This window comes from Mobula hypostoma, chromosome 30 (genome assembly GCF_963921235.1).
Source record: "Mobula hypostoma chromosome 30, sMobHyp1.1, whole genome shotgun sequence".
Taxonomy (NCBI): Eukaryota; Metazoa; Chordata; class Chondrichthyes; order Myliobatiformes; family Myliobatidae; genus Mobula; species Mobula hypostoma.
In genome coordinates, this window is record NC_086126.1 from 17,449,485 (window position 1) to 17,470,373 (window position 20,889).

Here is a 20,889-nt window from a genome sequence, read left to right on the forward strand (position 1 = left end):
TTCCCTGATCCGTGTCAGTTTTCTTGTCCCCTTCCGATTCCTAATCCGTGTCAGTTCACTGGTCTGTGTTAGTTCCCTCGTCCGTGTAAGTTCCCTGGTCCCCGTCTGTTCCCTGATCCGTGTCAGTTTTCTGGTTCCCGTCCGATTCCTAATCCGTGTCAGTTCCCTCGTCCCCAACAGTTCCCCTAGTCTCTGTCAGTTCTCTCGTCCCCGGCAGTTCCCTGGTCCGTTTCAGTTTCCTGGTCTGTGTCAGTTCCCTGTTCCCTGTCAGTTCCCTGGTGTCTGTCAGATCCCTGGTCCCTGTCATTTTCCTGGTCCCCGTCCGTTCCCTGATCCATGTGAGTTTTCTGGTCCCCGTCCGATCCCTAATCCGTATCAGTTCCCTGGTCCGTGTCAGTTCCCTGGTCCGTGTCAGTTCCCTGGTCCCTGTCAGTTCCCAGGTCCGTATCAGTTCCCTGGTCCCTGTCAGTTCCCTGGTCCGTGTCAGTTCCCTGGTCCCTGTCAGTTCCCAGGTCCGTGTCATTTTCCTGGTCCGTGTCAGTTCCCTCGTCAGTGTCATTTCTCTGGTCGGTGTCAGTTCCCCGGTCCCTGTCAGTTCCCAGGTCCGTGTCAGTTCCCTGGTCCGTTTAAGTTCCCTAGTCCCCGTCCGTTCCCTGATCAGTGTCAGTTTTCTTGTCGCCTTCCGATTCCTAATCCGTGTCAGTTCACTGGTCTGTGTTAGTTCCCTGGTCCGTGTAAGTTCCCTTGTCCCCGTCTGTTCCCTGATCCGTGTCAGTTTTCTGGATCCCGTCCAATTTCTAATCCGTGTCAGTTCCCTCGTCCCCATCAGTTCCCCTAGTCTCTGTCAGTTCCCTCGTCCCCGTCAGTTCCCCTGGTCCCTGTCAGTATCGTTGTCCGTGTAGTTCTCTGGACCATGTCAGTTCCCTGGTCCGTTTCAGTTTCCTGGTCTGTGTCAGTTCCCTGTTCCCTGTCAGTTCCCTGGTGTCTGTCAGATCCCTGGTCCCTGTCATTTTCCTGGTCCCCGTCCGTTCCCTGATCCATGTCAATTTTCTGGTCCCCGTCCGATCACTAATCCGTATCAGTTCCCTGATCCGTATCAGTTCCCTGGTCCGTGTCAGTTCCCTGGTCCCTGTCAGTTCCCAGGTCCGTGTCAGTTCCCTGGTCCCTGTCAGTTCCGCGGTCCCTGTCCGTTCCCTGATCCATGTCAGTTTTCTGGTCCCTGTCCGATCCCTAATCCGTATCAGTTCCCTGGTCCGTGTCAGTTCCCTGGTCCGTGTCAGTTCCCTGGTCCCTGTCAGTTCCCAGGTCCGTGTCAGTTTCCTGGTCCGTGTCAGTTCCCTGGTCAGTGTCATTTCTCTGGTCGGTGTCAGTTCCCCGGTCCCTGTCAGTTCCCAGGTCCGTGTCAGTTCCCTGGTCCGTTTAAGTTCCCTAGTCCCCGTCCGTTCCCTGATCCGTGTCAGTTTTCTTGTCGCCTTCCGATTCCTAATCCGTGTCAGTTCACTGGTCTGTGTTAGTTCCCTGGTCCGTGTAAGTTCCCTGGTCCCCGTCTGTTCCCTGATCCTTGTCAGTTTTCTGGTTGCCGTCCGATTCCTAATCCGTGTCAGTTCCCTCGTCCCCATCAGTTCCCCTAATCTCTGTCAGTTCCCTGCTCCCCGTCAGTTCCCCTGGTCCCTGTCAGTTTCCTTGTCCGTGTCAGTTCTCTGGTCCGTGTCAGTTCCCTGGTCCCGTCAGTTCCCTGGTCCGTTTCAGTTTCCTGGTCTGTGTCAGTTCCCTGTTCCCTATCAGTTCGCTGGTGTCTGTCAGATCCCTGGTCCCTGTCATTTTCCTGGTCCCCGTCCGTTCCCTGATCCATGTCAGTTTTCTGGTCCCCGTCCGATCCCTAATCCGTATCAGCTCCCTGGTCCGTGTCAGTTCCCTGGTCCCTGTCAGTTCCCTGGTCCCTGTCCGTTCCCTGATCCATGTCAGTTTTCTGGTCCCTGTCCGATCCCTAATCCGTATCAGTTCCCTGGTCCGTGTCAGTTCCCTGGTCCGTGTCAGTTCCCTGGTCCCTGTCAGTTCCCAGGTCCGTGTCAGTTCCCTGGTCCCTGTCAGTTCCCTGGTCCCTGTCAGTTCCCTGGTCCCTGTCCGTTCCCTAATCCGTGTCAGTTCCCTGGTCCGTGTCAGTTCCCTCGTCCCCGTCAGTTCCCCTGGTCCGTGTCAGTTCCCTCGTCCACGTCAGTTCCGCTGGTCCGTCTCAGTTCCCTCGTCCCCGTCAGTTCCCCATGTCCCCATCAGTTCCCTGGTCCATGTCAGTTTCCTGGTCGGTGTCAGTTCCCTGTTCCCTGTCAATTCCCTGGTCCCTGTGAGTTCCCTGGTCCCTGTGAGTTCCCTGCTCCCAGTCAGTTCCCTGGTCCATGTCAGTTCCCTGGTCCCCATCCGCTCCCTGATCCGTGTCAGTTTTCTGGTCCCCGTCCGATCCCTAATCTATTTCAGTTCGCTGGTCCACGTCAGTTCCCCGGTGCCTGTCAGTTCCCTAGTGCCTGTCAGTTCCCTGATCCGTGTCAGTTCCCCGGTCCATGTCAGTTCCCTGGTGCCTGTCAGTTCCCATGTCAATGTCAGTTCCCTGGTCCCTGTCAGTTCCCTGATCCCTGTCAGTTCCCCGGTGCCTGTCAGTTCCCCAGTGCCTGTCAGTTCCCTGATCCGTGTCAGTTCCCCGGTCCATGTCAGTTCCGTTGTGCCTGTCAGTTCCCATGTCAATGTCAGTTCCGTGGTGCCTGTCAGTTCCCTTGTCCATGTCAGTTCCCTGGTCCCTGTCAGTTCCCTGGTCCCTGTCAGTTCTCTAGTTCGTGTCAGTTCCCTTCTCCGTGTCAGTTCCCTTCTCCGTGTTAGTTCCCTGATCCCTGTCAGTTCCTTGGTCCCTGTTAGTTCCCCGGTCCATGTCAGCTCCCTCGTCCCTGTCAGTTTCCTTGTGCGTGTCAGTTCCCTGGTCCTCTGAGTTCCCTGGTCCCTGTGAGTTCCCTGGTCCCAGTCAGTTCCCTGGTCCATGTCAGTTCCCTGGTCCCCATCCGCTCCCTGATCCGTGTCAGTTTACTGGTTCCCGTCCGATTCCTAATCCGTGTCAGTTCCCTCGTCCCCATCAGTTCCCCTAGTCTCTGTCAGTTCCCTGCTCCCCGTCAGTTCCCCTGGTCCCTGCAGTTTCCTTGTCCGTGTCAGTTCTCTGGTCTGTGTCAGTTCCCTGGTCCCGTCAGCTCCCTGGTCCGTGTCAGTTCCCTGGTCCGTGTCAGTTCCCTGGTCCCTGTCAGTTCCCAGATCCGTGTCAGTTCCCTGGTCCCTGTCAGTTCCCTGGTCCCTGTCCGTTCCCTGATCCATGTCAGTTTTCTGGTCCCTGTCCGATCCCTAATCCGTATCAGTTCCCTGGTCCGTTTCAGTTCCCTGGTCCGTGTCAGTTCCCTGGTCCCTGTCAGTTCCCAGGTCCGTGTCAGTTCCCTGGTCCCTGTCAGTTCCCTGGTCCCTGTCAGTTCCCTGGTCCCTGTCCGTTCCCTAATCCGTTTCAGTTCCCTGGTCCGTGTCAGTTCCCTGGTCGGTGTCATTTCCCTGCTCCATGTCAGTTCCCTCGTCCACGTCAGTTCCGCTGGTCCGTCTCAGTTCCCTCGTCCCCGTCATTTCCCCGGGTCCCCGTCAGTTCCCTGGTCCATGTCAGTTTCCTGGTCGGTGTCAGTTCCCTGTTCCCTGTGAATTCCCTGGTCCCTGTGAGTTCCCTGGTCCCTGTGAGTTCCCTGGTCCCAGTCAGTTCCCTGGTCCATGTCAGTTCCCTGGTCCCCATCCGCTCCCTGATCCGTGTCAGTTTTCTGGTCCCCGTCCGATCCCTAATCTATTTCAGTTCGCTGGTCCACGTCAGTTCCCCGGTGCCTGTCAGTTCCCTAGTGCCTGTCAGTGCCCTGATCCGTGTCAGTTCCCCGGTCCATGTCAGTTCCCTGGTGCCTGTCAGTTCCAATGTCAATGTCAGTTCCCTGGTCCCTGTCAGTTCCCTGATCCCTGTCAGTTCCCCGGTCCATGTCAGTTCCGTGGTGCCTGTCAGTTCCCTTGTCCATGTCAGTTCCCTGGTCCCTGTCAGTTCTCTAGTTCGTGTCAGTTCCCTTCTCCGTGTCAGTTCCCTTCTCCGTGTCAGTTCCCTGATCCCTTTCAGTTCCTTGGTCCCTGTTAGTTCCCCGGTCCATGTGAGCTCCCTCGTCGCTGTCAGTTTCCTGGTGCGTGTCAGTTCCCTGGTCCTCTGAGTTCCCTGGTCCCTGTGAGTTCCCTGGTCCCAGTCAGTTCCCTGGTCCCTGTCAGTTCCGTGGTCCCTGTCCGTTCCCTGATCCATGTCAGTTTTCTGGTCCCTATCCGATCCCTAATCCGTATCAGTTCCCTGGTCCGTGTCAGTTCCCTGGTCCGTGTCAGTTCCCTGGTCCCTGTCAGTTCCCAGGTACGTGTCATTTTCCTGGTCCGTGTCAGTTCCCGTGTCAGTGTCATTTCTCTGGTCGGTGTCAGTTCCCCGGTCCCTGTCAGTTCCCAGGTCCGTGTCAGTTCCCTGGTCCGTTTAAGTTCCCTAGTCCCCGTCCGTTCCCTGATCAGTGTCAGTTTTCTTGTCCCCTTCCGATTCCTAATCCGTGTCAGTTCACTGGTCTGTGTTAGTTCCCTGGTCGGTGTAAGTTCCCTGGTCCCCGTCTGTTCCCTGATCCGTGTCAGTTTTCTTGTTCCCGTCCGATTCCTAATCCGTGTCAGTTCCCTCGTCCCCATCAGTTCCCCTAGTCTCTGTCAGTTCCCTCGTCCCCGTCAGTTCCCCTGGTCCCTGTCAGTTTCCTTGTCCGTGTAGTTCTCTGGTCCATGTCAGTTCCCTGGTCCGTTTCAGTTTCCTGGTCTGTGTCAGTTCCCTGTTCCCTGTCAGTTCCCTGGTGTCTGTCAGATCCCTGGTCCCTGTCATTTTCCTGGTCCCCGTCCGTTCCCTGATCCATGTCTGTTTTCTGGTCCCCGTCCGATCCCTAATCCGTATCAGTTCCCTGATCCGTGTCAGTTCACTGGTCCGTGTCAGTTCCCTGGTCCCTGTCAGTTCCCAGGTCCGTGTAAGTTCCCTGGTCCCTGTCAGTTCCGCGGTCCCTGTCCGTTCCCTGATCCATGTCAGTTTTCTGGTCCCTGTCCGATCCCTAATCCGTATCAGTTCCCTGGTCCGTGTCAGTTCCCTGGTCCGTGTCATTTCCCTGGTCCCTGTCAGTTCCCAGGGCCGTGTCAGTTTCCTGGTCCATGTCAGTTCCCTGGTCAGTGTGTCATTTCTCTGGTCGGTGTCAGTTCCCCGGTCCCTGTCAGTTCCCAGGTCCGTGTCAGTTCCCTGGTCCGTTTAAGTTCCCTAGTCCCCGTCCGTTCCCTGATCCGTGTCAGTTTTCTTGTCCCCTTCCGATTCCTAATCCGTGTCAGTTCACTGGTCTGTGTTAGTTCCCTGGTCCGTGTAAGTTCCCTGGTCCCCGTCTGTTCCCTGATCCTTGTCAGTTTTCTGGTTGCCGTCCGATTCCTAATCCGTGTCAGTTCCCTCGTCCCCATCAGTTCCCCTAATCTCTGTCAGTTCCCTGCTCCCCCTCAGTTCCCCTGGTCCCTGTCAGTTTCCTTGTCCGTGTCAGTTCTCTGGTCCGTGTCAGTTCCCTGGTCCCGTCAGATCCCTGGTCCGTTTCAGTTTCCTGGTCTGTGTCAGTTCCCTGTTCCCTATCAGTTCGCTGGTGTCTGTCAGATCCCTGGTCCCTGTCATTTTCCTGGTCCCCGTCCGTTCCCTGATCCATGTCAGTTTTCTGGTCCCCGTCCGATTCCTAATCCGTATCAGCTCCCTGGTCCGTGTCAGTTCCCTGGTCCCTGTCAGTTCTCTGGTCCCTGTCCGTTCCCTGATCCATGTCAGTTTTCTGGTCCCTGTCCGATCCCTAATCCGTATCAGTTCCCTGGTCCGTGTCAGTTCCCTGGTCCGTGTCAGTTCCCTGGTCCCTGTCAGTTCCCAGGTCCGTGTCAGTTCCCTGGTCCCTGTCAGTTCCCTGGTCCCTGTCAGTTCCCTGGTCCCTGTCCGTTCCCTAATCCGTGTCAGTTCCCTGGTCCGTGTCAGTTCCCTCGTCCCCGTCAGTTCCCCTGGTCCGTGTCAGTTCCCTCGTCCACGTCAGTTCCGCTGGTCCGTCTCAGTTCCCTCGTCCCCGTCAGTTCCCCGGGTCCCCGTCAGTTCCCTGGTCCATGTCAGTTTCCTGGGCGGTGTCAGTTCCCTGTTCCCTGTCAATTCCCTGGACCCTGTGAGTTCCCTGGTCCCTGTGAGTTCCCTGCTACCAGTCAGTTCCCTGGTCCATGTCAGTTCCCTGGTCCCCATCCGCTCCCTGATCCGTGTCAGTTTTCTGGTCCCCGTCCGATCCCTAATCTATTTCAGTTCGCTGGTCCACGTCAGTTCCCCGGTGCCTGTCAGTTCCCTAGTGCCTGTCAGTTCCCTGATCCGTGTCAGTTCCCCGGTCCATGTCAGTTCCCTGGTGCCTGTCAGTTCCCATGTCAATGTCAGTTCCCTGGTCCCTGTCAGATCCCTGATCCCTGTCAGTTCCCCGGTCCATGTCAGTTCCGTGGTGCCTGTCAGTTCCCTTGTCCATGTCAGTTCCCTGGTCCCTGTCAGTTCCCTGGTCCCTGTCAGTTCTCTAGTTCGTGTCAGTTCCCTTCTCCGTGTCAGTTCCCTGATCCCTGCCAGTTCCTTGGTCCCTGTTAGTTCCCCGGTCCATGTCAGCTCCCTCGTCCCTGTCAGTTTCCTGGTGCGTGTCAGTTCCCTGGTCCTCTGAGTTCCCTGGTCCCTGTAAGTTCCCTGGTCCCAGTCAGTTCCCTGCTCCGTGTTAGTTCCCTGGTCCGTGTCAGATCCCTGTTCTCAGTCAGTTCCGTGGTCCCTGTCAGTTTCCTTGTCCGTGTCAGTTGTCTGGTCCATGTCATTTCTCTGGTCCCGTCAGTTCCCTGCTCCGTGTTAGTTCCCTGGTCCGTGTCAGATCCCTGTTCTCAGTCAGTTCCCTGGTCCCTGTCAGTTTCCTTGTCCGTGTCAGTTGTCTGGTCCATGTCATTTCTCTGGTCCCGTCAGTTTCCTGGTCCGTTTCAGTTTCCTGGTCTGTGTCAGTTCCCTGTTCCCTGTCAGTTCCCTGGTGTCTGTCAGATCCCTAGCCCCTGTCATTTTCCTGGTCCCCGTCCGTTCCCTGATCCATGTCAGTTTTCTGGTCCCCGTCCGATCCCTAATCCGTATCAGTTCCCTGGTCCGTGTCAGTTCCCTGGTCCCTGTCAGTTCCCAGGTCCGTGTCAGTTTTCTGGTCCCCGTCCGATCCCTAATCCGTATCAGTTCCCTGGTCCGTGTCAGTTCCCTGGTCCCTGTCAGTTCCCAGGTCCGTGTCAGTTTCCTGGTCCGTGTCAGTTCCCTGGTCAGTGTCATTTCTCTGGTCGGTGTCAGTTCCCCGGTCCCTGTCAGTTCCCAGGTCCGTGTCAGTTCCCTGGTCCATTTAAGCTCCCTCGTCCCCGTCCGTTCCCTGATCCGTGCCAGTTTTCTTGTCCCCTTCCGATTCCTAATCCGTGTCAGTTCACTGGTCTGTTTTAGTTCCCTCGTCCGTGTAAGTTCCCTGGTCCCCGTCTGTTCCCTGATCCGTGTCAGTTTTCTGGTTCCCGTCCGATTCCTAATCCGTGTCAGTTCCCTCGTCCCCAACAGTTCCCCTAGTCTCTGTCAGTTCTCTCGTCCCCGTCAGTTCCCCTGGTCCCTGTCAGTTTCCTTGTCCGTGTCAGTTCTCTGGTCCATGTCAGTTCCCTGGTCCCGTCAGTTCCCTGGTCCGTTTCAGTTTCCTGGTCTGGGTCAGTTCCCTGTTCCCTGTCAGTTCCCTGGTGTCTGTCAGATCCCTGGTCCCTGTCATTTTCCTGGTCCCCGTCCGTTCCCTGATTCATGTCAGGTTTCTGGTCCCCGTCCGATCCCTAATCCGTATCAGTTCCCTGGTCCGTGTGGGTTCCCTGGTCCGTGTCAGTTCCCTGGTCCCTGTCAGTTCCCAGGTCCGTGTCAGTTCCCTGGTCCCTGTCAGTTCCGTGGTTCCTGTCCGTTCCCTGATCCATGTCAGTTTTCTGGTCCCTGTCCGATCCCTAATACGTATCAGTTCCCTGGTCCGTGTCAGTTCCCTGGTGCGTGTCAGTTCCCTGGTCCCTGTTAGTTCCCAGGTCCGTGTCATTTTCCTGGTCCGTGTCAGTTCCCTCGTCAGTGTCATTTCTCTGGTCGGTGTCAGTTCCCCGGTCCCTGTCAGTTCCCAGTCCGCGTCAGTTCCCTGGTCGGTTTAAGTTCCCTAGTCCCCGTCCGTTCCCTGATCCGTGTCAGTTGTCTTGTCCCCTTCCGATTCCTAATCTGTGTCAGTTCACTGGTCTGTGTTAGTTCCCTGGTCCCTGTCAGTTCCCTGGTCCCTGTCCGTTCCTTGATCCATGTCAGTTTATTGGTCCCCGGCGGATCCCTAATCCGTGTCAGTTACCTGGTCCGTGTCAGTTCCCTGGTCGGTGTCATTTCCCTAATCCGTGTCAGTTCCGTGGTACCTGTCAGTTCCCATGTCAATGTCAGTTCCCTGGTCCCTGTCAGTTCCCTGATCCCTGTCAGTTCCCTGGTCCCCGTCAGTTCCCTGGTCCATGTCAGTTTCCTGGTCGGTGTCAGTTCCCTGTTCCCTGTCAGTTCCCTGGTGTCTGTCAGTTCCCTGGTCCCTGTGAGTTCCCTGGTCCCAGTCAGTTCCCTGGTCCATGTCAGTTCCCTGGTACCCATCCGCTCCCTGATCCGTGTCAGTTTTCTGGTCCCCGTCCGATCCCTAATCCATGTTTAGTTCGCTGGTCCACGTCCGTTCCCCGGTGCCTGTCAGTTCCCTGGTGCCTGTCAGTTCCCTGATCCGTGTCAGTTTCCCGGTCCATGTCAGTTCCGTGGTGCCTGTCAGTTCCCATGTCAATGTCAGTTCCCTGGTCCCTGTCAGTTTCCTTGTCCGTGTCAGTTCTCTGGTCCATGTCAGTTCCCTGAACCCCGTCAGGTCCCTGGTCGGTGTCAGTTTCCTTGTCCGTGTCAGTTCCCTGCAGTTCCCTGGTCCGTGTCAGTTTCCTGGTCCGTGTCAGTTCCCTGGTCGGTTTCAGTTCCCTGTTCCCTCTCAGTTCCCTGTTGTCTGTCAGCTCCCTGGTCTCTGTGAGTTCCCTGGGCCCTGTCAGTTCCAGGCTCTGTGTCAGTTCCCTGGTCCGTGTCAGTTTCCTGGTCCGCGTCAGTTCCCTGGTCAGTGTCATTTCTCTGGTCGGTGTCAGTTCCCCGGTCCCTGTCAGTTCCCAGGTCCGTGTCAGTTCCCTGTTCCGTTTAAGTTCCCTAGTCCCCGTCCGTTCCCTGATCCGTGTCAGTTTTCTTGTCCCCTTCCAATTCCTAATCCGTGTCAGTTCACTGGTCTGTGTCAGTTCCCTCGTCCGTGTAAGTTCCCTGGTCCCCGGCTGTTCCCTGATCCGTGTCAGTTTTCTGGTCCCCGTCCGATTCCTAATCCGTGTCAGTTCCCTCGTCCCCATCAGTTCACCTAGTCCCTGTCAGTTCCCTCGTCCCCGTCAGCTCCCCTGGTCACTGTCAGTTTCCTTGTTCGTGTCAGTTCTCTGGTCCATGTCAGTTCCCTGGTCCCGTCAGTTCCCTGGTGCGTTTCAGTTTCCTGGTCTGTGTCAGTTCCCTGTTCCCTGTCAGTTCCCTGGTGTCTATCAGATCCCTAGTCACTGTCATTTTCCTGGTCCCCGTCCGTTCCCTGATCCATGTCAGGTTTCTGGTCCCCGTCCGATCCCTAATCCGTATCAGTTACCTGGTCCCTGTCAGTTCCCAGTTCCGTGTCAGTTTCCTGGTCCTTGTCAGTTCCCTCGTCAGTGTCATTTCTCTGGTCGGTGTCAGTTCCCCGGTCCCTGTCAGTTCCCAGGTCCGTGTCAGTTCCCTGGTCCGTGTCAGTTCCCTGGTCCCTGTCAGTTCCCAGGTCCGTGTCATTTTCCTGGTCCGTGTCAGTTCCCTCGTCAGTGTCATTTCTCTGGTCGGTGTCAGTTCCCCGGTCCCTGTCAGTTCCCAGGTCCGTGTCAGTTCCCTGTTCCGTTTAAGTTCCCTAGTCCCCGTCCGTTCCCTGATCAGTGTCAGTTTTCTTGTCCCCTTCCGATTCCTAATCCGTGTCAGTTCACTGGTCTGTGTTAGTTCCCTGGTCCGTGTAAGTTCCCTTGTCCCCGTCTGTTCCCTGATCCGTGTCAGTTTTCTGGTTCCCGTCCGATTTCTAATCCGTGTCAGTTCCCTCGTCCCCATCAGTTCCCCTAGTCTCTGTCAGTTCCCTCGTCCCCGTCAGTTCCCCTGGTCCCTGTCAGTATCCTTGTCCGTGTAGTTCTCTGGTCCATGTCAGTTCCCTGGTCCGTTTCAGTTTCCTGGTCTGTGTCAGTTCCCTGTTCCCTGTCAGTTCCCTGGTGTCTGTCAGATCCCTGGTCCCTGTCATTTTCCTGGTCCCCGTCCGTTCCCTGATCCATGTCAATTTTCTGGTCCCCGTCCGATCACTAATCCGTATAAGTTCCCTGATCCGTATCAGTTCCCTGGTCCGTGTCAGTTCCCTGGTCCCTGTCAGTTCCCAGGTCCGTGTCAGTTCCCTGGTCCCTGTCAGTTCCGCGGTCCCTGTCCGTTCCCTGATCCATGTCAGTTTTCTGGTCCCTGTCCGATCCCTAATCCGTATCAGTTCCCTGGTCCGTGTCAGTTCCCTGGTCCGTGTCAGTTCCCTGGTCCCTGTCAGTTCCCAGGTCCGTGTCAGTTTCCTGGTCCATGTCAGTTCCCTGGTCAGTGTCATTTCTCTGGTCGGTGTCAGTTCCCCGGTCCCTGTCAGTTCCCAGGTCCGTGTCAGTTCCCTGGTCCGTTTAAGTTCCCTAGTCCCCGTCCGTTCCCTGATCCGTGTCAGTTTTCTTGTCGCCTTCCGATTCCTAATCCGTGTCAGTTCACTGGTCTGTGTTAGTTCCCTGGTCCGTGTAAGTTCCCTGGTCCCCGTCTGTTCCCTGATCCTTGTCAGTTTTCTGGTTGCCGTCCGATTCCTAATCCGTGTCAGTTCCCTCGTCCCCATCAGTTCCCCTAATCTCTGTCAGTTCCCTGCTCCCCGTCAGTTCCCCTGGTCCCTGTCAGTTTCCTTGTCCGTGTCAGTTCTCTGGTCCGTGTCAGTTCCCTGGTCCCGTCAGTTCCCTGGTCCGTTTCAGTTTCCTGGTCTGTGTCAGTTCCCTGTTCCCTATCAGTTCGCTGGTGTCTGTCAGATCCCTGGTCCCTGTCATTTTCCTGGTCCCCGTCCGTTCCCTGATCCATGTCAGTTTTCTGGTCCCCGTCCGATCCCTAATCCGTATCAGCTCCCTGGTCCGTGTCAGTTCCCTGGTCCCTGTCAGTTCCCTGGTCCCTGTCCGTTCCCTGATCCATGTCAGTTTTCTGGTCCCTGTCCGATCCCTAATCCGTATCAGTTCCCTGGTCCGTGTCAGTTCCCTGGTCCGTGTCAGTTCCCTGGTCCCTGTCAGTTCCCAGGTCCGTGTCAGTTCCCTGGTCCCTGTCAGTTCCCTGGTCCCTGTCAGTTCCCTGGTCCCTGTCAGTTTTTCGTCCCCGTCCGATCCCTAATCCGTGTCATTTCCCTGATCCGTGTCAGTTCCCTCGTCCCCGTCAGTTCCCCTGGTCCGTGTCAGTTCCCTCGTCCACGTCAGTTCCGCTGGTCCGTCTCAGTTCCCTCGTCCCCGTCAGTTCCCCGGGTCCCCGTCAGTTCCCTGGTCCATGTCAGTTCCCTGGTCCCCATCCGCTCCCTGATCCGTGTCAGTTTTCTGGTCCCCGTCCGATCCCTAATCTGTTTCAGTTCGCTGGTCCACGTCAGTTCCCCAGTGCCTGTCAGTTCCCTGATCCGTGTCAGTTCCCAGGTCCATGTCAGTTCCGTTGTGCCTGTCAGTTCCCATGTCAATGTCAGTTCCGTGGTGCCTGTCAGTTCCCTTATCCATGTCAGTTCCCTGGTCCCTGTCAGTTCCCTGGTCCCTGTCAGTTCTCTAGTTCGTGTCAGTTCCCTTCTCCGTGTCAGTTCCCTTCTCCGTGTCAGTTCCCTGATCCCTGTCAGTTCCTTGGTCCCTATTAGTTCCCCGGTCCATGTCAGCTCCCTCGTCCCTGTCAGTTCCCTTCTCCGTGTCAGTTCCCTGATCCCTGTAAGTTCCTTGGTCCCTGTTAGTTCCCCGGTCCATGTCAGCTCCCTCGTCCCTGTCAGTTTCCTGGTGCGTGTCAGTTCCCTGGTCCTTGTGAGTTCGCTGGTCCCTGTCAGTTCCCTGGTCCCTGTCAGTTCCCTGGTCTATGTCTGTTCCCTGGACCGTGTCAGTTCCCTGGTCCCATCAGTTCCCTTGTCCGTGTTAGTTCCCTGGACCCTGTCAGTTCACTGGTCCGTGTCAGTTCCCTGGACCGTGTCAGTTCCCTGATCCCATCAGTTCCCTTCTCCGTGCCAGTTTCCTGGTGCGTGTCAGTTTCCTGGTCCCTGTCAGTTCCCTGCTCCCTGTCAGCTCCCTGTTCCCTGTCGGTTTCTCTGGCCCGTGTCAGTTCTCTTGCCTCGTGTCAGTTCCCTAGTCCGTGTCAGTTCCCTGCTCCGTGTTAGTTCCCTGGTCCGTGTCAGATCCCTGTTCTCAGTCAGTTCCCTGGTCCCTGTCAGTTTCCTTGTCCGTGTCAGTTGTCTGGTCCATGTCAGTTCCCTGGTCCCGTCAGTTCCCTGGTCCGTTTCAGTTTCCTGGTCTGTGTCAGTTCCCTGTTCCCTGTCAGTTCCCTGGTGTCTGTCAGATCCCTAACCCCTGTCATTTTCCTGGTCCCCGTCCGTTCCCTGATCCATGTCAGTTTTCTGGTCCCCGTCCGATCCCTAATCCGTATCAGTTCCCTGGTCCGTGTCAGTTCCCTGGTCCCTGTCCGTCCCCTGATCCATGTCAGTTTTCTGGTCCCCGTCCGATCCCTAATCCGTATCAGTTCCCTGGTCCGTGTCAGTTCCCTGGTCCGTGTCAGTTCCCTGGTCCCTGTCAGTTCCCAGGTCCGTGTCAGTTTCCTGGTCCGTGTCAGTTCCCTGGTCAGTGTCATTTCTCTGGTCGGTGTCAGTTCCCCGGTCCCTGTCAGTTCCCAGGTCCGTGTCAGTTCCCTGGTCCGTTTAAGCTCCCTAGTCCCCGTCCGTTCCCTGATCCGTGTCAGTTTTCTTGTCCCCTTCCGATTCCTAATCCGTGTCAGTTCACTGGTCTGTGTTAGTTCCCTCGTCCGTGTAAGTTCCCTGGTCCCCGTCTGTTCCCTGATCCGTGTCAGTTTTCTGGTTCCCGTCCGATTCCTAATCCGTGTCAGTTCCCTCGTCCCCAACAGTTCCCCTAGTCTCTGTCAGTTCTCTCGTCCCCGTCAGTTCCCCTGGTCCCTGTCAGTTTCCTTGTCCGTGTCAGTTCTCTGGTCCATGTCAGTTCCCTGGTCCCGTCAGTTCCCTGGTCCGTTTCAGTTTCCTGGTCTGTGTCAGTTCCCTGTTCCCTGTCAGTTCCCTGGTGTCTGTCAGATCCCTGGTCCCTGTCATTTTCCTGGTCCCCGTCCGTTCCCTGATCCATGTCAGGTTTCTGGTCCCCGTCCGATCCCTAATCCGTATCAGTTCCCTGGTCCGTGTCAGTTCCCTGGTCCGTGTCAGTTCCCTGGTCCCTGTCAGTTCCCAGGTCCGTGTCAGTTCCCTGGTCCCTGTCAGTTCCCTGGTCCCTGTCCGTTACCTGATCCATGTCAGTTTTCTGGTCCCTGTCCGATCCCTAATCCGTATCAGTTCCCTGGTCCGTGTCAGTTCCCTGGTCCGTGTCAGTTCCCTGGTCCCTGTCAGTTCCCAGGTCCGTGTCATTTTCCTGGTCCGTGTCAGTTCCCTCGTCAGTGTCATTTCTCTGGTCGGTGTCAGTTCCCCGGTCCCTGTCAGTTCCCAGGTCCGTGTCAGTTCCCTGTTCCGTTTAAGTTCCCTAGTCCCCGTCCGTTCCCTGATCAGTGTCAGTTTTCTTGTCCCCTTCCGATTCCTAATCCGTGTCAGTTCACTGGTCTGTGTTAGTTCCCTGGTCCGTGTAAGTTCCCTTGTCCCCGTCTGTTCCCTGATCCGTGTCAGTTTTCTGGATCCCGTCCGATTTCTAATCCGTGTCAGTTCCCTCGTCCCCATCAGTTCCCCTAGTCTCTGTCAGTTCCCTCGTCCCCGTCAGTTCCCCTGGTCCCTGTCAGTATCCTTGTCCGTGTAATTCTCTGGTCCATGTCAGTTCCCTGGTCCGTTTCAGTTTCCTGGTCTGTGTCAGTTCCCTGTTCCCTGTCAGTTCCCTGGTGTCTGTCAGATCCTGGTCCCTGTCATTTTCCTGGTCCCCGTCCGTTCCCTGATCCATGTCAATTTTCTGGTCCCCGTCCGATCACTAATCCGTATAAGTTCCCTGATCCGTATCAGTTCCCTGGTCCGTGTCAGTTCCCTGGTCCCTGTCAGTTCCCAGGTCCGTGTCAGTTCCCTGGTCCCTGTCAGTTCCGCGGTCCCTGTCCGTTCCCTGATCCATGTCAGTTTTCTGGTCCCTGTCCGATCCCTAATCCGTATCAGTTCCCTGGTCCGTGTCAGTTCCCTGGTCCGTGTCAGTTCCCTGGTCCCTGTCAGTTCCCAGGTCCGTGTCAGTTTCCTGGTCCATGTCAGTTCCCTGGTCAGTGTCATTTCTCTGGTCGGTGTCAGTTCCCCGGTCCCTGTCAGTTCCCAGGTCCGTGTCAGTTCCCTGGTCCGTTTAAGTTCCCTAGTCCCCGTCCGTTCCCTGATCCGTGTCAGTTTTCTTGTCGCCTTCCGATTCCTAATCCGTGTCAGTTCACTGGTCTGTGTTAGTTCCCTGGTCCGTGTAAGTTCCCTGGTCCCCGTCTGTTCCCTGATCCTTGTCAGTTTTCTGGTTGCCGTCCGATTCCTAATCCGTGTCAGTTCCCTCGTCCCCATCAGTTCCCCTAATCTCTGTCAGTTCCCTGCTCCCCGTCAGTTCCCCTGGTCCCTGTCAGTTTCCTTGTCCGTGTCAGTTCTCTGGTCCGTGTCAGTTCCCTGGTCCCGTCAGTTCCCTGGTCCGTTTCAGTTTCCTGGTCTGTGTCAGTTCCCTGTTCACTATCAGTTCGCTGGTGTCTGTCAGATCCCTGGTCCCTGTCATTTTCCTGGTCCCCGTCCGTTCCCTGATCCATGTCAGTTTTCTGGTCCCCGTCCGATCCCTAATCCGTATCAGCTCCCTGGTCCGTGTCAGTTCCCTGGTCCCTGTCAGTTCCCTGGTCCCTGTCCGTTCCCTGATCCATGTCAGTTTTCTGGTCCCTGTCCGATCCCTAATCCGTATCAGTTCCCTGGTCCGTGTCAGTTCCCTGGTCCGTGTCAGTTCCCTGGTCCCTGTCAGTTCCCAGGTCCGTGTCAGTTCCCTGGTCCCTGTCAGTTCCCTGGTCCCTGTCAGTTCCCTGGTCCCTGTCAGTTTTTCGTCCCCGTCCGATCCCTAATCCGTGTCATTTCCCTGATCCGTGTCAGTTCCCTCGTCCCCGTCAGTTCCCCTGGTCCGTGTCAGTTCCCTCGTCCACGTCAGTTCCGCTGGTCCGTCTCAGTTCCCTCGTCCCCGTCAGTTCCCCGGGTCCCCGTCAGTTCCCTGGTCCATGTCAGTTCCCTGGTCCCCATCCGCTCCCTGATCCGTGTCAGTTTTCTGGTCCCCGTCCGATCCCTAATCTGTTTCAGTTCGCTGGTCCACGTCAGTTCCCCAGTGCCTGTCAGTTCCCTGATCCGTGTCAGTTCCCAGGTCCATGTCAGTTCCGTTGTGCCTGTCAGTTCCCATGTCAATGTCAGTTCCGTGGTGCCTGTCAGTTCCCTTATCCATGTCAGTTCCCTGGTCCCTGTCAGTTCCCTGGTCCCTGTCAGTTCTCTAGTTCGTGTCAGTTCCCTTCTCCGTGTCAGTTCCCTTCTCCGTGTCAGTTCCCTGATCCCTGTCAGTTCCTTGGTCCCTATTAGTTCCCCGGTCCATGTCAGCTCCCTCGTCCCTGTCAGTTCCCTTCTCCGTGTCAGTTCCCTGATCCCTGTAAGTTCCTTGGTCCCTGTTAGTTCCCCGGTCCATGTCAGCTCCCTCGTCCCTGTCAGTTTCCTGGTGCGTGTCAGTTCCCTGGTCCTTGTGAGTTCGCTGGTCCCTGTCAGTTCCCTGGTCCCTGTCAGTTCCCTGGTCTATGTCTGTTCCCTGGACCGTGTCAGTTCCCTGGTCCCATCAGTTCCCTTGTCCGTGTTAGTTCCCTGGACCCTGTCAGTTCACTGGTCCGTGTCAGTTCCCTGGACCGTGTCAGTTCCCTGATCCCATCAGTTCCCTTCTCCGTGCCAGTTTCCTGGTGCGTGTCAGTTTCCTGGTCCCTGTCAGTTCCCTGCTCCCTGTCAGCTCCCTGTTCCCTGTCGGTTTCTCTGGCCCGTGTCAGTTCTCTTGCCTCGTGTCAGTTCCCTAGTCCGTGTCAGTTCCCTGCTCCGTGTTAGTTCCCTGGTCCGTGTCAGATCCCTGTTCTCAGTCAGTTCCCTGGTCCCTGTCAGTTTCCTTGTCCGTGTCAGTTGTCTGGTCCATGTCAGTTCCCTGGTCCCGTCAGTTCCCTGGTCCGTTTCAGTTTCCTGGTCTGTGTCAGTTCCCTGTTCCCTGTCAGTTCCCTGGTGTCTGTCAGATCCCTAACCCCTGTCATTTTCCTGGTCCCCGTCCGTTCCCTGATCCATGTCAGTTTTCTGGTCCCCGTCCGATCCCTAATCCGTATCAGTTCCCTGGTCCGTGTCAGTTCCCTGGTCCCTGTCCGTCCCCTGATCCATGTCAGTTTTCTGGTCCCCGTCCGATCCCTAATCCGTATCAGTTCCCTGGTCCGTGTCAGTTCCCTGGTCCGTGTCAGTTCCCTGGTCCCTGTCAGTTCCCAGGTCCGTGTCAGTTTCCTGGTCCGTGTCAGTTCCCTGGTCAGTGTCATTTCTCTGGTCGGTGTCAGTTCCCCGGTCCCTGTCAGTTCCCAGGTCCGTGTCAGTTCCCTGGTCCGTTTAAGCTCCCTAGTCCCCGTCCGTTCCCTGATCCGTGTCAGTTTTCTTGTCCCCTTCCGATTCCTAATCCGTGTCAGTTCACTGGTCTGTGTTAGTTCCCTCGTCCGTGTAAGTTCCCTGGTCCCCGTCTGTTCCCTGATCCGTGTCAGTTTTCTGGTTCCCGTCCGATTCCTAATCCGTGTCAGTTCCCTCGTCCCCAACAGTTCCCCTAGTCTCTGTCAGTTCTCTCGTCCCCGTCAGTTCCCCTGGTCCCTGTCAGTTTCCTTGTCCGTGTCAGTTCTCTGGTCCATGTCAGTTCCCTGGTCCCGTCAGTTCCCTGGTCCGTTTCAGTTTCCTGGTCTGTGTCAGTTCCCTGTTCCCTGTCAGTTCCCTGGTGTCTGTCAGATCCCTGGTCCCTGTCATTTTCCTGGTCCCCGTCCGTTCCCTGATCCATGTCAGGTTTCTGGTCCCCGTCCGATCCCTAATCCGTATCAGTTCCCTGGTCCGTGTCAGTTCCCTGGTCCGTGTCAGTTCCCTGGTCCCTGTCAGTTCCCAGGTCCGTGTCAGTTCCCTGGTCCCTGTCAGTTCCCTGGTCCCTGTCCGTTACCTGATCCATGTCAGTTTTCTGGTCCCTGTCCGATCCCTAATCCGTATCAGTTCCCTGGTCCGTGTCAGTTCCCTGGTCCGTGTCAGTTCCCTGGTCCCTGTCAGTTCCCAGGTCCGTGTCATTTTCCTGGTCCGTGTCAGTTCCCTCGTCAGTGTCATTTCTCTGGTCGGTGTCAGTTCCCCGGTCCCTGTCAGTTCCCAGGTCCGTGTCAGTTCCCTGTTCCGTTTAAGTTCCCTAGTCCCCGTCCGTTCCCTGATCAGTGTCAGTTTTCTTGTCCCCTTCCGATTCCTAATCCGTGTCAGTTCACTGGTCTGTGTTAGTTCCCTGGTCCGTGTAAGTTCCCTTGTCCCCGTCTGTTCCCTGATCCGTGTCAGTTTTCTGGATCCCGTCCGATTTCTAATCCGTGTCAGTTCCCTCGTCCCCATCAGTTCCCCTAGTCTCTGTCAGTTCCCTCGTCCCCGTCAGTTCCCCTGGTCCCTGTCAGTATCCTTGTCCGTGTAGTTCTCTGGTCCATGTCAGTTCCCTGGTCCGTTTCAGTTTCCTGGTCTGTGTCAGTTCCCTGTTCCCTGTCAGTTCCCTGGTGTCTGTCAGATCCTGGTCCCTGTCATTTTCCTGGTCCCCGTCCGTTCCCTGATCCATGTCAATTTTCTGGTCCCCGTCCGATCACTAATCCGTATAAGTTCCCTGATCCGTATCAGTTCCCTGGTCCGTGTCAGTTCCCTGGTCCCTGTCAGTTCCCAGGTCCGTGTCAGTTCCCTGGTCCCTGTCAGTTCCGCGGTCCCTGTCCGTTCCCTGATCCATGTCAGTTTTCTGGTCCCTGTCCGATCCCTAATCCGTATCAGTTCCCTGGTCCGTGTCAGTTCCCTGGTCCGTGTCAGTTCCCTGGTCCCTGTCAGTTCCCAGGTCCGTGTCAGTTTCCTGGTCCATGTCAGTTCCCTGGTCAGTGTCATTTCTCTGGTCGGTGTCAGTTCCCCGGTCCCTGTCAGTTCCCAGGTCCGTGTCAGTTCCCTGGTCCGTTTAAGTTCCCTAGTCCCCGTCCGTTCCCTGATCCGTGTCAGTTTTCTTGTCGCCTTCCGATTCCTAATCCGTGTCAGTTCACTGGTCTGTGTTAGTTCCCTGGTCCGTGTAAGTTCCCTGGTCCCCGTCTGTTCCCTGATCCTTGTCAGTTTTCTGGTTGCCGTCCGATTCCTAATCCGTGTCAGTTCCCTCGTCCCCATCAGTTCCCCTAATCTCTGTCAGTTCCCTGCTCCCCGTCAGTTCCCCTGATCCCTGTCAGTTTCCTTGTCCGTGTCAGTTCTCTGGTCCGTGTCAGTTCCCTGGTCCCGTCAGTTCCCTGGTCCGTTTCAGTTTCCTGGTCTGTGTCAGTTCCCTGTTCCCTATCAGTTCGCTGGTGTCTGTCAGATCCCTGGTCCCTGTCATTTTCCTGGTCCCCGTCCGTTCCCTGATCCATGTCAGTTTTCTGGTCCCCGTCCGATCCCTAATCCGTATCAGCTCCCTGGTCCGTGTCAGTTCCCTGGTCCCTGTCAGTTCCCTGGTCCCTGTCCGTTCCCTGATCCATGTCAGTTTTCTGGTCCCTGTCCGATCCCTAATCCGTATCAGTTCCCTGGTCCGTGTCAGTTCCCTGGTCCGTGTCAGTTCCCTGGTCCCTGTCAGTTCCCAGGTCCGTGTCAGTTCCCTGGTCCCTGTCAGTTCCCTGGTCCCTGTCAGTTCCCTGGTCCCTGTCCGTTCCCTAATCCGTGTCAGTTCCCTGGTCCGTGTCAGTTCCCTCGTCCCCGTCAGTTCCCCTGGTCCGTGTCAGTTCCCTCGTCCACGTCAGTTCCGCTGGTCCGTCTCAGTTTCCTCGTCCCCGTCAGTTCCCCATGTCCCCATCAGTTCCCTGGTCCATGTCAGTTTCCTGGTCGGTGTCAGTTCCCTGTTCCCTGTCAATTCCCTGGTCCCTGTGAGTTCCCTGGTCCCTGTGAGTTCCCTGCTCCCAGTCAGTTCCCTGGTCCATGTCAGTTCCCTGGTCCCCATCCGCTCCCTGATCCGTGTCAGTTTTCTGGTCCCCGTCCGATCCCTAATCTATTTCAGTTCGCTGGTCCACGTCAGTTCCCCGGTGCCTGTCAGTTCCCTAGTGCCTGTCAGTTCCCTGATCCGTGTCAGTTCCCCGGTCCATGTCAGTTCCCTGGTGCCTGTCAGTTCCCATGTCAATGTCAGTTCCCTGGACCCTGTCAGTTCCCTGATCCCTGTCAGTTCCCCGGTCCATGTCAGTTCCGTGGTGCCTGTCAGTTCCCTTGTCCATGTCAGTTCCCTGGTCCCTGTCAGTTCCCTGGTCCCTGTCAGTTCTCTAGTTCGTGTCAGTTCCCTTCTCCGTGTCAGTTCCCTTCTCCGTGTCAGTTCCCTGATCCCTGTCAGTTCCTTGGTCCCTGTTAGTTCCCCGGTCCATGTCAGCTCCCTCGTCCCTGTCAGTTTCCTTGTGCGTGTCAGTTCCCTGGTCCTCTGAGTTCCCTGGTCCCTGTGAGTTCCCTGGTCCCAGTCAGTTCCCTGGTCCATGTCAGTTCCCTGGTCCCCATCCGCTCCCTGATCCGTGTCAGTTTTCTGGTTCCCGTCCGATTCCTAATCCGTGTCAGTTCCCTCGTCCCCATCAGTTCCCCTAGTCTCTGTCAGTTCCCTGCTCCCCGTCAGTTCCCCTGGTCCCTGCAGTTTCCTTGTCCGTGTCAGTTCTCTGGTCTGTGTCAGTTCCCTGGTCCCGTCAGCTCCCTGGTCCGTGTCAGTTCCCTGGTCCGTGTCAGTTCCCTGGTCCCTGTCAGTTCCCAGATCCGTGTCAGTTCCCTGGTCCCTGTCAGTTCCCTGGTCCCTGTCCGTTCCCTGATCCATGTCAGTTTTCTGGTCCCTGTCCGATCCCTAATCCGTATCAGTTCCCTGGTCCGTGTCAGTTCCCTGGTCCGTGTCAGTTCCCTGGTCCCTGTCAGTTCCCAGGTCCGTGTCAGTTCCCTGGTCCCTGTCAGTTCCCTGGTCCCTGTCAGTTCCCTGGTCCCTGTCTGTTCCCTAATCCGTTTCAGTTCCCTGGTCCGTGTCAGTTCCCTGGTCGTTGTCATTTCCCTGCTCCATGTCAGTTCCCTCGTCCACGTCAGTTCCGCTGGTCCGTCTCAGTTCCCTCGTCCCCGTCATTTCCCCGGGTCCCCGTCAGTTCCCTGGTCCATGTCAGTTTCCTGGTCGGTGTCAGTTCCCTGTTCCCTGTGAATTCCCTGGTCCCTGTGAGTTCCCTGGTCCCTGTGAGTTCCCTGGTCC